Source organism: Ctenocephalides felis, unplaced genomic scaffold, assembly GCF_003426905.1.
Source record: "Ctenocephalides felis isolate EL2017-DRISC unplaced genomic scaffold, ASM342690v1 CF-g0.4_SCAFFOLD_01886, whole genome shotgun sequence".
NCBI lineage: Eukaryota > Metazoa > Arthropoda > Insecta > Siphonaptera > Pulicidae > Ctenocephalides > Ctenocephalides felis.
Genome location: NW_020538040.1, coordinates 142836904 through 142855323, shown reverse-complemented (window position 1 = coordinate 142855323; position 18420 = coordinate 142836904).

The window sequence follows — 18420 nt, the reverse complement described above, 5'->3', positions numbered from 1 at the left end:
TGTCTAGCACAAATGTCGATTACCCATATTTACAAAAACAAGCTTTAATATAACCTCATTTTTATAAACTTAATTTCCTTCATTATTTATTATTTTTATTGTGTACACCTTTGCCAGGGTAAAGGTTCAATTGGTACTTGTTACCCCACGCAGATATAAGCTCTTATAAAGCCTATATAATGAATCTGACTTAAAAATAACAATACATTTTATAAAACAATTATAGAACGTATACTTAAAAATTATATTAAGATCTCATAAATTAAACAACAGCGCTTACAAACAAATAAACCATCTACGAAAGAAATTACTTTTGTTATGGATTTTCAAACCATGCTGTTTATCTCCTGAAGCGTTGTCGAAAAAATCAAGATGATGGCTCGTTATATATCTTTTGCACTTTACTTACAAACATTGTTGATAAATTTTTTTTAACTGTACATGTTTTTGAGATACCCTACCTAAGCAACACTAAGAAACAATTATTATTAAAAAAATTATTAGAAAAGAATATATATTTATATAGAAAAGTAAAAATTGCATTGTTCTATTTTATATATAAAAATAGAGCTCGGTATTATGCTAGGTATGCTAAAACTCTGAAATGGCTGTTCAGATTAGGCCAGTCTTAGTCTTAAAAAAATTGTGATAATATATATTTTCAAAACCGCGTAGAAACTTTACATTTTAGTTCAAGTTTTTTCTGTAGAAGCGTAATTTGAGTGAAACAATGGACGACGGCTCTTACGTCAAATGTCAAATGGATTTGACAAATTCTGTTCAATAAAATTTAATAGCATGTTTTAGATAAATATTATTTAATTGTAGTAAGTAGTTCAATCTGTAGTTTCATTTATACACATAGACATTATTAAAGGTGCTGCAAGTGTTATTAGAAACTCAAAATTTCAACTTTTTCAGATAGTATATGTATTTATTTGAACACACATATATAAATCTATGTTTAAATATAATGAATAAATTATATCAGCATCAGTTTCTTCTTCAATATCAGTATCACTTTGGCAACTAAATAATACCCAACTGCAATTTGTTATTTAATAATTTATTATTAAAGTTTTTAATTCAACGTATCATTGAAGCCTCTCAGGCTAAATTTGCCTTATGTGCAAACTACAATTTTGAAATACTTTTAATATAATTTCCGTTGATAGTAAATTCCTTTTCATCAGATAGCTAGCCCATCTAGTCGAACTTCATTTTCATACATCATCAAGCTAACAAAATTATTTCTGTAAAATTTGCATATGAAACGTTTTTGCTCCGTTCATATTGCAGTTAATTTTAAATCATATATCATTCCACCAACAGGAAAATATGTGTGTACATAATGATACACCGAATAGCAAAAAATAAGGAAAAAATCGCGCAAATGACGCGCGGTAACGCTTTTTTAAATCGCGCCCGGAGGCACGTATTGCGGCCGAGAAACCGCGCAAAAGGAACTACACCGCACAATCTGTGAACATTGTGCATAACATATATTACAGAGATAACATAATCTCTGAATAGACTTTCTAATATACGATAACGTAAACAAAAATAAAATGTTCGCGAACAAGAAAAATACTGCGAGGCCGACGAACGCCGTGTATTGTAGATCGCGTTCGCCGTTATGCGCGCCCGTCGGGAATATATTATACGTAATGTTACAGAGTTAAAATTGTTGCAGAGATTGCATACATGTAAACGACGTTTCAGATACAAATAACATCCCTTATGACGAATGGCTTTAATTTACAAAACATTGCATTTGGGTTCAAACCACGGTGAAATGGAAATCTACTTACAATTAGACGAGCACTTTATGTAGAGCGGAGCTTAAAGATCCGCGGGTAAAACAGGCCACTACTGATATATAAAAAACAAATTTTTTAACAATAATATTTTGAAGAAGAAAGAAAAAAATGTATAGCCAGTATCTGGAGATGAACGGCAATGTTTGAAAATCCATAACAAAAGTGTTTTCTTTCGTTGCTATAGTTTTTTAGTTTGTGAGCACTGTTGTTAAATTTACAAGACCTCACTATAATTTCTAAGTATACGTTAATTCTTTTATAATATGTATTGTTAATTCTAAGTTAGATTTAACCGCTTTCTATATAAACTCTAAAAAAGCTTACACCTGGGTGGGGTAAGAAGAACCAACTAAACCCTTACCGCGGTAAATGTGTAAAAAATAAAAAATAACAAAAAAAGTAAATTGAGTCAAATAAAGCAATTTCACAAAATATAAAATAAATTAATAGTTACTCCAACCCTGCTAATTAATATTTATGACTAAATACTAGATCAAAGTTATTACAGTATTGTTTCTGTAAAAAATGCACCTATGGAATTTATATTTTGCACTGATTTATAAAGTAGCCATTGTTTTTAAATCCCTTTAAAATCAATATAAGACATTGGACCTGTGTGCCCATTTATAATTTAAAAAAAAAACAACAAAAAACATATTTCTACAACGATGAAGTAGCTAAGTAGCTGTCAGTTTTACTGAACATAATCAGATAATTGTTTGTTTGATATGTGTTACTTGTTGTGATATAGTTGGTTTAATTTTCCCAATATAATTGCTTAAAGTCAAATTGGACCTTTGTGCACCGCCCTACGCTATACGTTATTTAATTTTTTTTTAAAGTTGTATTATTAATTTTGAATTAGATTCATCCGATTTTTTATATAACCTCTATGAAAGCTTATGCCTGTGCGGGGTAAAAAGGACCAACTGAACCATTATCCTGGCCAAGGTATAAAAAATATAAAAAATCAAATAAAATTTAAATTAACTAAAAAAAATTTACAAGAAAAATAAATAAATAGTTTTTCTAGCTCTGTGGGTAAATATTTCTCGTGAGTTACCAGATCAAGGTTATATACAGTGTTATCTCTGTAAAACATGTATCCATGAAATTTATATTTGGCATTAGTTAAACATGTAGCTATCATTTCGTGAAATTCTTCCAAAATTAATAAAAAAAAACATTTGACCTTTTTGGCCCATTTTACTTCGCCTATGGGATAAAAAAACCAGGTGACAAATTTTTGAAAAACAGCAAATAAAACACATTTCTATAATATTGAAATAGCTGTCAGTTTTACTGAACATAGTTAGATAGTTGCTTATTTGATATGTATTATTTGTTATGATATAATTGGTTTGGTTTTCACAATATAGTTACTCAAAGTTAAGTTCGACTTTGATAAGATACTTTAATAAATTTACAATCAACTAACCCGGTAGTTTATAATTTAATATAAATTTTAATTATATTATAACTTTTTTACTCTACTAATAACATGAAATTAACTTTGGCACGAAATGAATACAAAATCATCCTCACAACTGTTTGAATCTTGTTTTCTCAACAAGAATCTTAGCGCGAAGTTTCGCCTCGAGACGGGATTAATTAACAATTTTATTCATTTCCAATTCTACCAGTTAAGATTATATAGTTTTACTTCGAATTACTGTGCCGTATTTTAGAGATAATTGCGAGATCTCGGGTACGAACATTTATTGGAATGAAGACAATCTTGACATTATCCGCAAACGATTTTATTAGAATTTATTCTTACCGCCATACTAGGAAATTTAAAATATCCGAAACACGTTCGGTACAATTTCTTATGGACTTTCTGAAGAAGAAGTTTATGTTTAACGTTTTATTAATTTTATGCTTTCCCGAGTTTTCAAGTTTTTATGGATCGTTCGACGCCAAAATTGGAGAAAGTACAAAAGAGACAAATTTTCTTATGGACACAAAAACAGCTGCAGAGATTGCAAAAATTTTGATTTGACGAAACTTGATAAAAAAATCGGGTAGCTATTTTAGACAATCGGCCGAGCCATCTTTACAATTGGCTGCAATGTTAGTAAATATTTAACCAAAATCCTCAAATTGACACCGAAATTGGAGAAAGTGTAAAAAAAACAAAATTTTTTGTGAACCCAAAAACAGCTGCATGCACTACAAAAATTTTGATTTGACGAAACTAGATAAAGGAATCGAGTAGTTTTTTTAGACAATCGGCCGAGCCATTTTTACAATTAGCTGCAATGTTAGTAGATATTTAATCAAAATCCTTAAATTGACACCAGAAATGGAGAAAGTAAAGCGATAAAAATTTTTGTGGTCTCAAAAACAGCTGCATGGATTACAAAAATTTTGATTTGACAAAACTAGATAAAGAAATCGAGTAGTTTTTTAGACAATCGCCCGACCCATCTTTACAATTAGCTGCAATGTTAGTACATATTCAACCAAAATCCTTAAATTGACATCAAAATTGGAGTAGGAACAAAAGAGACACAATTTTTTGTGGTCCCAAAACCGGCTGCATGGATTACAAAAATTTTGAATTGATGAAACTTGATAAAAAAATCGAGTAGTTTTTTAGACAATCGGCTGAGCCATCTTTAAAATTACCTGCAATGTTAGTATATATTTAACCAAAATCCTTAAATTGACACCAAATTTGGAGAAAGTATAAAAGAGACAAATTTTTTTGTGGATCCAAAAGTGGCTGCATTGATTACAAAAATTTTGCTTTGACGAAACTTGATAAAGAAATAAAGTAGTTTTTTAGACAATCGGCCGAGCCATCTTTACAATTTACAATTAAGCTGCAATGTTAGTACATATATAACCAAAATCCTTAAATTGATTTCGAAAATTAAAATATCTATCCGTTGAGAATCGTGTTGGCTAGTTTTGGATAAAGATTGGCTGGGTCGTTTCTTCATATGTTTCAAAAATCGTTTATGACAATTTTTGATGAATCATTGTTTCATGATAAGGTTCATGGTTCCATAATACATCATAAAATATTTCAGACCTGCAAAAAGTAGTTAAATCAAAATGTCAGTCAGTCAATAATGAGCCGAGTCAAATTTTCAAAATTCTATTGTCACAATTAGTAAAATTGCTAGATCTAAATTTTATTTTATCTATACACATTGCGAAAAGTTTCTGCAATTTCTCATAAAAAAATTTCACTTTACCTAGTTTGGTCAATATTTTAGTAACTCTTATCTAGCCTCTCATGAATACTTTGTACAAAATAATTTTGTATATCTAAATCAAACCTTGAAAATGATCAATTCCGCTGTCCCTTTGACATATATATTTATACGTGCAATTAAAATACAGAATTTAGGTAATCTTTGGGCTAAAAGGCTACCAATACTACGAAGTCTATAATACGTGTTCCCTTTTGATTGCCCAAAGTAAGATTTTATTAATGAAAGTGATACTCGCGGCATATGATGATACCTACGTTCCTTCACGTCATTAGCAGTAAAATATTTTACAACCCTATTCACAAGGAGAATTATTTAGAGTAGTTAATTTACTTGAGTTTCCAAATTACTGTTAAAGGAACAGCTATTAAGCAAATTATTCTTACACAAACTTTGCCAAAAATGAAGTGGCTTTGTTTCACACACAGATCTTTAATATAAAGAATATATGCATTCGAGAATATCAGCATTAGCAAAAAACGTTTTTCAAAAAAACTGCATTATACAGGTATTTAATAAAAAATAATCGATTCACATTTTTCACATATATTAAATTAGAAATAATATAAACTTAACAATTGCTACAATAAGATCTTGCTATCTACAGTAAATTTTAACTGTAAAGTAAAAATAGGAGTAATAATTGACTTAATCAACCAAAATTAAAACGACGAACACACACACACACATACACATACACATACACATGCACATACTTTTTTCAAAGTTGGTTTCATTCGATTCAGAATGGCTTGATACGTCAAGAAAAAATAAAAACAACGAATCAGATTTTTTGATGAAAACATTAACTTCTTCAGGAAGTCAAAAAATACTGTTTTTTCAATATATTTGAATATTTAGGTTTGAATTTACATTGATACTAATGCAAAAAAGATGTTTTATTTATATGTTTCAAATATGAATATAATTAAGACCTTTTAAGTTTAATATTTTAGGAGAAAGTGTTACGTTTTTTGCTTAGCTAACATAGCTAACATAGGTTGATTTTATTTTATTTTGAACTAAGAGCCTTTTTAATTTACGGTACTTATTTAATTTTTTATATGTTTGAAATCATTTATTGTATATAAATAAATAATAAATATATAAAAGACAACGTTTGCTTTCAAGAGTTTCTTGAAAAGGACATTCCATCTCCTCGAAAAGCAGAAATAATAATAAATCAAAATTTTGAAAAAATAAGGCTTTTATTTTTAAAAAATGAAATCGACTGTAAGTATTTAAATATAGTGTAACGCAAAAATGATTTGTTGGCTATGACGTTGATAGCAAATCTTTTAAAAAATATAAAAATTAGTTTCCGATTTTTTTTTAAACTTTTTCAAGTGCTTAGTAAATTTATAATTAAACTTAGTTTTTATCAAATTTCTATAACTTCCTATTATATAAGCGATGTACACGATTGCACGTACACAAATATAAAATATTCATCTTGATAAATAAACGTTCGTTTTATACATTTTTTCCAATGCACTACTAAAATTATTGAATTTTCATTTACCAAAAACAGCATGTTTACCCAAAAAATTTATAGAAAAATTGTATCCAAATAAAAATATTTGCAAACGTACTACACAGCACACGCACGTACGGAAATAAAATCATACATATTTTTATAGAAAAACCACAAAATGATCAAATAGTTCTGAAACGGAAAAGGGATGAAAAACATTCATTTCGGATTTCAACTTATCCCTACGAAAAGTAAATAAGTATATATATATATATATATATATATATATATATATATCTGAATTAAATATATTTTCAGAATAGCCATAAGTTGGCCAGTTTTGAAGCATCAAATTAAAAATATAGACATCATTAGTATACCAAATATTGGCAAAAAAACCGTTGAGTTGCCTTCTCATTACATTATCTCAAAAGCTAGTAAAGATTTTTTAACGATATTATTTTAATACAAAAGGCAAAAGATGTGAAATCACCTTAATTTTTATCGCTATCAAGAGATAAACGGCCATGTACCAATATTCATAACCAAATTCAAAACAAATATTCATAACAGGTTCAATTTGATTTTGAGCCAATATATTGTGAAAGAAATTATATAACACATATCAAACAAACAAATATCTGGCTATGTTCTGTAAAACTCGCAGCTGTTTTTCAAAAATTTTTTACCTGGTTCTTTATACAGCCTTTTTACCAGGCGATGAAATGCGACTGCCAGAGGGCAAATAAGTCCAATATCTAATTATAAAGGGATTTCACAAAATAATAGCCACATTATTAAACGAATGAAAAATATTAATTTCATGGGTACATTTTTTACATAGATAAAGCTTATTATCTAATCACTTATTAATTTTTTTTATAAAATGTATTGTAATTTTTTAGTTTGATGCCTCAATAAAAGCTCACATACGATAGTAAAGACAAAACCAATTAAACCCTTACTTTGGCAAGGGTATAAAACAATACCAAAATAGTAATGAAAAAGTGAATTAAGTTTAAGAAAAAACTGCAGAAAATAAATTAATTTAACAGTTATTTTAACTTTGCTGATGATTATTTTTGATTAAATACCAGATCAAGGTTATATACAGTAGAGAATGTGCTGATAAAATTTGTATTTCGCATTGGTTGAATAATGTAACTATTATATTGTAATTTACCTGTAAAGTTAAAAATAAATTTGTTTATAAGGATAAAAAACATAGTTGAAAAAACTTAAAGAAATAGGAAAAAACGTATTTTAGTAACATAATTTGATAGTTGTTTTTTTTTCATACATATTTAGATCTAGTTCATTTAGTTTATATAGTATGAGTACTAAATATCTAGTTGGACTTTTGTGCCCTGCCGTATCCTACATGATAGTCTATATAAATTTTTACTGAAAATTCTATTAACAATTTTTTGTTTAGCATATGAGTAATAAACTAGTGCATGTTATCGTGGCAAATTGCTAGAATTTCCCGTATTGTAATGAAACATTTGATGAATATTAAATGCTTTCGAATAGATTATTAAAAATACTGTACCTTTTAATATTCCTATTTTATAGAAAAAATATAACAGCTTATAAATTCAACGATGACGTTTATGTATGTTCACGTAATAAACAATACTTAATTAAGCAGTGTTAGAATGAAGAAACTTATCTCATATTTGTAAGAATTATATAAACTGAATTGCGAATTTAAAATTATCCACTTGAAATATATAAGTGAGCTCTAGAATTTTAGCAAAAATTAAAATTATAATCCAAATCATTTTCGATATTCAAATAAAATTATTTTTTAAAAATAAAAAAAACTATTTTTTTTAGATTTTGAAATTAAAACAAATTTTTTTTACTTTCCCTAAAAACTAATTGTTTCATCACAAGCAAAATATTATTTGAATCAATCGAATCGGATGCTTTGTTCTTTCAAAAACCGCCATTTTTTCACTTTTTGCTCCTTGTTCTGTAACGGGCCTGCCTTTACCAAAAACTAACCATTTCGTCTTCTCATCACTACGAATATAATGTTATTTGAATCATTCAAATCGAATGCTTCGTGCTCTCAGAAATTCGATTTCTATCTTCTGCACTCTTTGCTCTGTATCTCCCAAACGGCTCGATCTGCCTTTCCCAAAAATTAATCAGCACGTCTCCTTATCAATAGTAATCGAATACTTTTTGAATTATTAAAATCGGTTGAGCGGTCCTCCCGCATAAACGTCGAAGAAAAATTATATCCATACATAAACACAAATACATATCCATTTTTTCTGAGGTATGCCAAAATGTCTAGAAACTTCTGAAAAGTAAAGATATGCAAAAAATTTCAAATTCGATTTTTTGACGATTGCAATAACTTACCCCACAGGATATTAATGAATAATTTGATTCATCTTGCATATAATCAAATAAGTGTTACTTTAATATCCAAAATAGAGTTTCATCTATTTCACCCTTGCACATATCCTTGTATCTTCCACATTGGTATCTTGAAACGTCTAACCTTTCCCGTCTCCTCGGTTGCATTCCCACTTTGTCAAATTGATTCAATCTGTGTGCTGTGTGTTCCTATAATTTATAGCGGCCTGTCCAAGGGTTGTTTGCTCTCCCCGGAGACTAATGCCTCGCCGACGGGAAAAGTGCGGCTAATCGCAAGACAAAAACAAACACGAAACAAAGACAAACAACTTTTCGTCTTAATGCCATTTTAAGGGCCGCGGACGAGATAGAAATCGGCCCCAACGAATGCCAATGTATCGATGCAAATGTTATTAGTTATGGACCATTGGATTTCGTTTTGTTATCGATGTACGGATTTTTTTTGCCATGTCGAGTGATTTTGGGGTAATGTGGGGATGTTTATAATTCAATTCTTTATTAGATCGTTTTTGGCTAACGTGGTGCAAACTGAATCAACAAGATACGCGTAAAAAGTGACAATTAGTCAATTTAGAATTTTAGACATATTTTAGAATTAAATTCAAGAATATTGAATTTCTACTTGTATTTTTTTGTACATATAGAGTAGAGTGGGGTTTGAAGGTTTGCGGGTTATACGGTCCATTAAAGATATTTCAGAAACCAGTGAAGTTTAGAATTTGTTCAACAACAATATTTGAAAGTACAGGGAAAAATATACATAACCAGCCATCACCTAGATCCTTACGACGTTGCAATCGGGAGATAAACGGCAATGTTTGAAAATCTATAACAAAAGTATTTTTGCGTTGTCAGTTTTTTTGGTTGTAAGCACTATTGTTTAGTTTACAAGACCTCTATAAAATTTTAAGTATACATTATTTAATTATTTAATAAAATGTATTGTTAATTCTGAGTTAGATTAATTAAATAGTTATTCCAACTCTGCTAATGAATAATTGTGGGTTGTCTGTAAAAAATGTACGCAAAAAATTTATATTTTGCATTGGTTGAATAATGTAGCTATGAAAATAACGTAGCTACATAAAATTCCTTTAAAATTAAAAAATAAAACATCAGACCCTAACCAAGCGGCAAATTTTAGAAAACCAGCAAAAACACGTTTATTTATACAATGATGAACTGAACATAGTCAAGCAGTTGTTCGTTTAATATGTGTTATTTATTGTGATATAGTTGATTTAGTTTTAACAATATAATTGCTCAAGATCAAATTGGACCTTTGTGTTCTGCCTTACCCTATTTCATTTTCAAGGCTGACTTATTTAGGCACGAAGATGCTAGTGTTCACATCATATATTTAAATATTACATTATTAATATAACAACAGGCGAATTGAATACAGATGCTGTTCAAGTTTGACGTGTTATATTTAATTTATATTTATAATTATTATATATTATAATGAATAAATAAAATATTCATACAGAATATTTTGCATAAATTCATTTCTATCTAAAAAATTAAAGCGTAATTACACTAATATTTTACTAATAATAAGCATGTTATTTGTGAAATATTATATTATTTATTTATGAAAATATTACGCTATATATTTAGAAAACAATATATAAAGTACTTTGTATTGTTTGAATTTGTATCTCATTGTCAGAAAAAAGGTTCGACATGAAGACAAATGATCTTTATGCTACGCAAAACCCTTACGGAACTATTTGCGTATTGCCATTAAATGCGATTGGAAACGCTTTAGTGTTGTTTTGCATTTATTATAAAAAATATATACTTTTATTTTATTAAAAAATATACTTATGCGCAAAATATGAAAATGTGTAAATTAAAAAAAGTAAATCTAAATAATTTAGAACCACATGCATAATTTCTAATGCTTAAGATAAAGCCTCATTAGATTACAAGATAAGTGTTCATCTATGGACATATGGATAAATATTGAAAACATTCATTGCCTTTAATATTAAGTATTTTTGTATACGCTATATGAATATAGGGTGGTAATACTTCAATTAATATGAAATGAAATAAATAATACCTACTTAAGTAAATTAAATTATAAATCAAATTAGAATAGCTATTCTAAGATAAAGTTTTTCTGTTTCTAATCCGAGACGGAAACTTAAGATTTATTATTAGAATATTTAAATTTTTAATAAAAATTATACCTAACAAATCGTATTTAATGATGTAATGATAAGTAGTTGTTTTTATCAAATTTCAGCAAATTAATTTTTTCTCATATATAGTTAATTTTCGGTAGGTCGTTTTCGGATGTAAGCATTTTAGTATATGTACAACGTCCTTCATAAATAGCTGTATTAAGCAATATCGCTTATAGTGGATATATTTCAAGTCGCATATTTTATGAACAATATTGCCGATTCAAATTTTGTAAAATAACTTTTTTATCGGCTTTCGTTGCAATATTTAATCACTTACAATTTTCATTTTAACATTGTCTTCTATTAAACAATTTTCCAACTTATTTATCTTAATATATTTCTATTTTTATATACGATAACATTTTAATGTCTATTTCTACCGTGTTACAAATTTTTAAGTATATTAAGGAAACAAAAAACTGAATTCAGAGAAAATAGTGAAGTTAATCAACATTAATTTTGTTAATTTACCAGATAGCTGGGAGAAAAGTTAATTAAATGGAACATTTTTTTGCATAAAATCCGGGACAAAATATAATGTGTGCGAGGGCGTGGGGTTGGTGAGTTAAAAGTTTATATACACATTTTTCCGATTCAAATCTTCTAGTTGAAATATATTTAAAGATTATTGGCATTCAAAACATTTTTGAGAATCTGGGACAATCCAGGACAAAACACCTAAAACCGGGACAAATATTGCTTTTAGAAAAAGCCGGGACGCAAGGCGGAAAATCGGGACTGTCCCGGCCAATCCGGGACGTATGGTCACCTTAAACAAAATTAATTCCTGGTAATTAACTACTAATGTTGAACTTACAGTAAAATGGCAAACAAAGTGATCAATCTGTATACAAGTAACAGTTAATAATAGAAATCGAACAAAAAAACTTGCTTTAGACTTTTTAAAAGCAATGCGCGGTCTACAGATCATGTTAATGCACCGAGTTAATGCAATAATGGAAACTTGCTCACATCTTTCTTTCTTTGGGCCCTATGTCAAAATCAGTATATTTTAGCTGTTATGGCGACTGACACCACCTGTACCCTGGCATAACTGTACCCAGCCTCCCCTACTGCTAGAAATAACCGGAACGCATGGTAAAATCTGGAACTGTACCAGCTAATCCGGGGCGTGTGATCACCTTAATAAATATATTACTTTTATGAAAACTTCATAAATGCTCATGCATTTATGAAACATTTTTAAAAAATCTAATGACAGCTTGACCACTATACGACCCTACGCTTTTTGCCAAAAATGTCTATTTCCATATAAAGCTTTTAGTACTAAGAAGTTTGTATCACAGTGAACATTTGAATAGTAAGGCACATCCGAAAAATATTTCTGTAAGAGAAAATAAATCTTGGGCTATTCGGAACCATATAAGTAGGCGTGTACAAATACATCTTCATTAACAATGTTTTAGCTTATATCCGGTAAGTTTTTTCTCGGCCCGAAACTGCGCTGTGACCTTTAGTGGAACACGACGACCATTCTGGTCACGCGATTCGAGCGTTTCGTATTCGGTTCTATGAGATTTTAGCGTTTGGTCTTTTGATATAAGTAAGCCGTGATTCATTTGTCGTTTTACTGTATCGTCTATGGGACGAGGATATAGCTAGACGGCAAATATTGGTCTTTCTACACTGAAAAACCTATGCCGACTTATAAATGATTCAGTAATAAACCTTACAGGCATAAAAAATTATTTAATTTATTTTTTAATTAAGTTATATTTTTTTCTACATTTCGAGAATATGTAACGTACCTTTCTTCAAAAATTCTGAAGTGCTAAAATTGAAAAACAAACATTTAAAAACTCACTAATAATAGAGGTCCACCGCATCGCGCCTTAAAGCAAATTGCTGAAACTTTCTGTACCGTAATGAAATAATCGAGAAATTTTAAATGATTTCAAATAGATTTTTAAAAATGAGAGTAACTTTCATTATTTGTTATTTGTAGACAAAATATAAAAGCTAATAAGTTTGGCGAAAACGTTTATATATCTTTACATGAAAAGTAAATGATCAAATCATAATCAAGCGGAGCTTAACTTATATTTCTAAGAATTATATAAACTGAAATTATTTATTTCATGTATTTAAGTGAGCTTTGAAATTTCAACAAAAACTAAAATTAAAATCCAATTCATTTTGAACTTAAAAAAAATACTTTAAAAATTAAACCAAACTAACTTAAACTTTAAAACTTTAAAATTAAAAAAAAAAACAGCTTTTCCCAAAAACTAATCCTTTATTCACACTCACAACACAAGCAAAATTTTTTTGATTCAATCGAATTGGATGATTCGTTTTCTCAAGAACTGTAATTTTCAGTATTTTTTGCTCTGTATCTCCAAAACGGGTCGACCTGTCTTTGCTAAAAACTAATCAGCACATCTCGCCATCAACACGAATCGAATGTATATTGGATCAATCTACCTACTATGTAGTTACTACATTCTAGTCGGATGCCCAACTCTCGCAAAAATTCCCGACTTTTATGCTGCGTATCTCCAAAACGGCCGCACCTGTCTTTATCAAAATCTAATCAGCACGTTTCCCTGTCAATAGGAATCGAATGTTTTTTGAATTATTTAAGTCGGTTGATCCGTGTGCCTGAAATCATAAAAGAAAAGTTGTATCCTCACATACGCACACACACAAACATATAATAATGGATACATTTGATGGAATTAGGAAATATTAACAATTATTTAGTTTAACGTTTTAAGACAAAATCTGTGCTACCATTAAGTATTCAATATCAAGAAGAATACAATAAGAAGTTAAACCATTTTTTGTTGATTAACCAAGTGTTGATTGATAGTGAAAAATATTGAAAATGATTGAATGAAAAGATGTTAATTTGCAATTTGTATATTTTTCAAACTAAATATATAATTGCTATCATTTATTTAATTTCTCTAAATTGACTAATTTTCAGCCTTTTTATAAAATATAAGCATAAATAGAAATATATATATGCACACACACCTTGTTTCTTACGACGTGTTTGCAATTTTGTTTTGTTGGTAGTTTTTTTTAGTTTAGTTTCAGTCTGTAGTTTTGTTTATTAATATAATTTTCAAGTATATGTTATTTAATCATCTTATAAGTTGCATTGTTAATTTTAAGTTGGATTCAAGAGCTTTATTTATATGACCTTCATAAAAGTTTACATCTGGGTAGGGTAAAAAAGACCAACTGAACCTTTACTCTAACAAAGGTGAAAAAAATAACAAATATGTAGCAAAAAAAAGCAAATTAAGTTAAAAAAGCTATTTCACAAGAGATAAATTAAATAATTAGGTATTCAACTCTGCTGAATTTCTGACCAATTTACAGTGGTCATTTACATGTTCTCTGTAAAATCTCAATCTCTGTAAAAAATCATCCATGAAATTTATATTTTGCATTGGTTGAATAATGTAACTATTATTGTGTAACATCTCTTTAAAATCAAAATAAAACATTGCATTTTTATCATTGAGATAAAAATGTACAATAGCAAATTTTTGAAAAACAGCAAAAAACACAATTTCTACAATGATGAATTAGCTGCTTTCACTGAATATAGTCAGATTTGTTATTTGTAGTTTATATATATATATATATATATATATATATACAATTTTATGTCCTCCAACTTTTAGACCATTATACGAGTACATTAGAGATATGAACGGCATCGACGTCGCGACGGAAGCGAATAGGCGCCGATGTGTTAAGAGGTCGCGGCAGTTTGGAAAAGTCGATACATAAGGGTCATTTTACGCCAGCTGAACGATACCGGATCAAAAAGAGATTGAAAAGAAAAGCAAAACATATAATTATTGGTCAAATGGCGGTTTTAATCTTTAACGAATGAGCGCATTATCTAAAACTATGCCCAGTATGTCGACGAATTTTTAAGAAATTTATTAGATTTGAACAGAATGGAATTCTTGTAATATTTCTGGCCCTAAGCCCTAAATTCTTCTTGATACGTCATAAAATATTTACAATGTAGCGATTACGACGGCACTTGTTCGTTAAGGGTTAAAAAAGTTTTCAATGATCAATACTAGCGTCAAATAGAAAGCGTATTATTTTGCATTTGTTGTTCAGCTAATTATTGTATGTAATCATATTAGTTCACATGACAAAAATATGATTCTTTATTCAACACTTTATATAGTATATTCATACACGTGCCTTAATAGTAAAAACGTAATATGCTTCTAAAAACTAAACACACTTGTTAATATGATAAACTATAAAAATGTATGCGACCCGCCTCACATATTGAATGCACAACGACTAAAATTTATGAAACATACAGCTTCTAAATTTTTCAATTTATTATGCATATTAATTGTATTAATAAATTCGCAATAATTCATGAATAAATGAACAAAAGTATATTACTTTTCAATTCTATATTTTTACTATATTCTTCTAGTTGTCTAAAACAATTAAATGATGATCTAGATGTCTAAAACAATTAAATGACGTATATTTGAAATTTATATTAAGCTCTCGAAAACTAAATAACAGTGCTCACAAACGAAAAAACTAAGAACGAAAAAAAAACTTTTGTTATTTGTTTTTAAACATTGCCGTTTATCTCCTGATAGCGACGTCGAAATCAAGGTGATGGCTCATTACAATTTTTTTTTTTCTCTAATTTTAAATATTGTTGTTAAAAAATTCCTAATTTCACTTGTTTTCGAGATATCGGTGGTGGACTATTAAGCGCCGCTCTACTCTATATTTATACTAGATGACCCGACAAACGTTGCCCTGTACCCACGTCTTTAACTCAAAAGTTTTTTTTTTTTGACTTACATTATTTTATCAGATGCCATTCATACAATTGTTTAATACAAAGTCTTATTAAATAATTTGCAACTCAAACGTTCAAGTTTGTTTAATATCCTATTATATACTTTTTAATATTCTATTTGATGTCCTGCTTTTGTGATTCATTTATGGCCTAAGCATAAGCTAACCGTATTGGAAATTGCAGTTTTTAATCAGTATAAGAAACTCAGAAAAAATAATATAGTATCTGTGGTAAAAAACAATAACACACTTGATTTTTCCACACAACATAATTGCTTCAATAGTTTAGTTTATAATTCTCATAATCACGTACTATATATAAGTTGCTTTTTGGCAATTATAATTTCTAAAGTACATTTTTATTACGAATAATTTAATAAAAATTATTGCTTAAGTTTAAATCATAGGTGAATTAATTTGTAAAATCTATTCATATGTGCATTCTTCAAAATAAAATCAGCTAAATATTTCGTATCCAATGCCAAACAAATAAATTTTTGACACATGAAACAAAATTCTAAATAATTTTTTCAATTGGTAGAAATATTTTTTGTATTGTTAAATAATTGTATAATTAAATATAATGTAGTAAAGTAACGCATTGCGACATGAATAAGTTTTTAAAAATAAATGTATATGCAATTTTTGGATTTTAGTTTTTATTAAACTAAATTATATAATTTCATCTGCCAACATATACTGTTGACTGTCTCTTATATTATTTTAATTTTTCGCACATCTCAGCTGATTTTTAGCAATAATAATGTAGACATTACATTTTTCTTGTATATTATTTTCTAATATTATCTAGGCTTATAATTTCAGCTAAATTCAAATTTCAAGTGAATTGACATTTCTAGCAGATGACATCCCAAATGTTTTCAATGTCCAGCAATGATAAGTGCTTTTTTGTAATTTTGGCCATTTATTTGTACTATATTACTATTGCTTTATAGTTTATTAAATCTTAAAAATGTTCTTTGACAAACTGTAGAAAAAATTACCAACATCCGAATAATCGTTTAGGAGAAGTATCAAATCATACACCCGTATATATTATAGTAAATTTATATGGAATATTTGTATTTTGTATCAAAAGACCTAGATTTTGTATCAAAATCTAAAACCAAATTTACCCGTATGAATAAATACGACGTCTATTGTTAGAAATATGCATAAAACCTTAATCTTTATCAGATTCTGTGGAAATCCTTTCTGAATTATTTGTCAACCCTATCAATTTGAACGGGGCGAAAGGCCCGATGCGAGTACGTGACTCCGAAATTGCTGGTGTTGTCAAGGCCGTGCTCGAACGCTGATCAGGCTTATAAAGACATTACAACGAGCGATGTATAATAGTTAGCGGCTGAATTGTCAAATTGCAGATACGCATTATTTTATGCTGATTTACACATTGCTTTTCACGGAATTATTAAAACGATTTTAATTGAAAAACGCTACATTGATCGGAAGCGATTCTGTCCGCTAAAACATGCCCTTATAAAATTTTTCTAGCTACACAAGCAAGTTACTTCACCAGTAAATTTTTTCGATGTACATTTTGAGAATTAATGTATCTAATATTTAGCAATCAACAAATTTTATGCACTAATTATATTTTTTTTCGTATCTGGCTAGAAATAATAACTAGTGGTGCATATGCATAGCATCGTGTCTTAAGTCAAACTGCTGAAACTTACACTTGTATAGTACAAACTGACAACTTTATGTTTGAAATTAAAGATTTTTTTGTTTGTGTTTAAAAAAAAATCTTTAGTTTTTATGATAATTACTTTTAATAATGGCTATTGAAACACAACTCAATAATTGTCCTATTCTAGATTTTATGCGTATCTTCTCTTAAAATGTTGTAATTTTAATTGCGGTGAATATTTAAACATTTCACAGTAGCACCCAACATGGCAGTATTTTAACACAAAACCTTGCAGATTCAATATGGAAACTCTACTACTTAATTATATAATAATAGGTTGTCAAATATCTCCCTTCCGCTTTTTTGCTCTTGGTTTATAATACAAAAAGGCGGAAGGGAGATATTTGACAACCTAATATTATTTAATAGACAGTAATAAATAATAATATAAACCAAAAAAGACTCGCACACAAGAGACTCGCAAGTGTCTAGAATGGTTGGATTCTGAGTCAGAGGTGCCGGGTTCGATCTAGTTTCGAGCAGTCTGTTGTCAAAAAATAGTTTTTTTTTTATTATTTCTTTTATTTACAACTGTCCAGTTAAGGACATTTAATAACTTTGTGGATTTTACAATAGTCGGCAGTAAAAGGACATTGAATACGAAAGGGGCATGTTGGAATAACAACCCAATAGTTGTTTTTCCATTCGATATAAAATTCACAATATTTTATTGATAATTATATAATTTTAACTATTTACTTATAAAATAATTTCTTATAAATAATGACTAAGTTATTTCCATTTTTTATCAGGAGAGTTGATGGCTTAA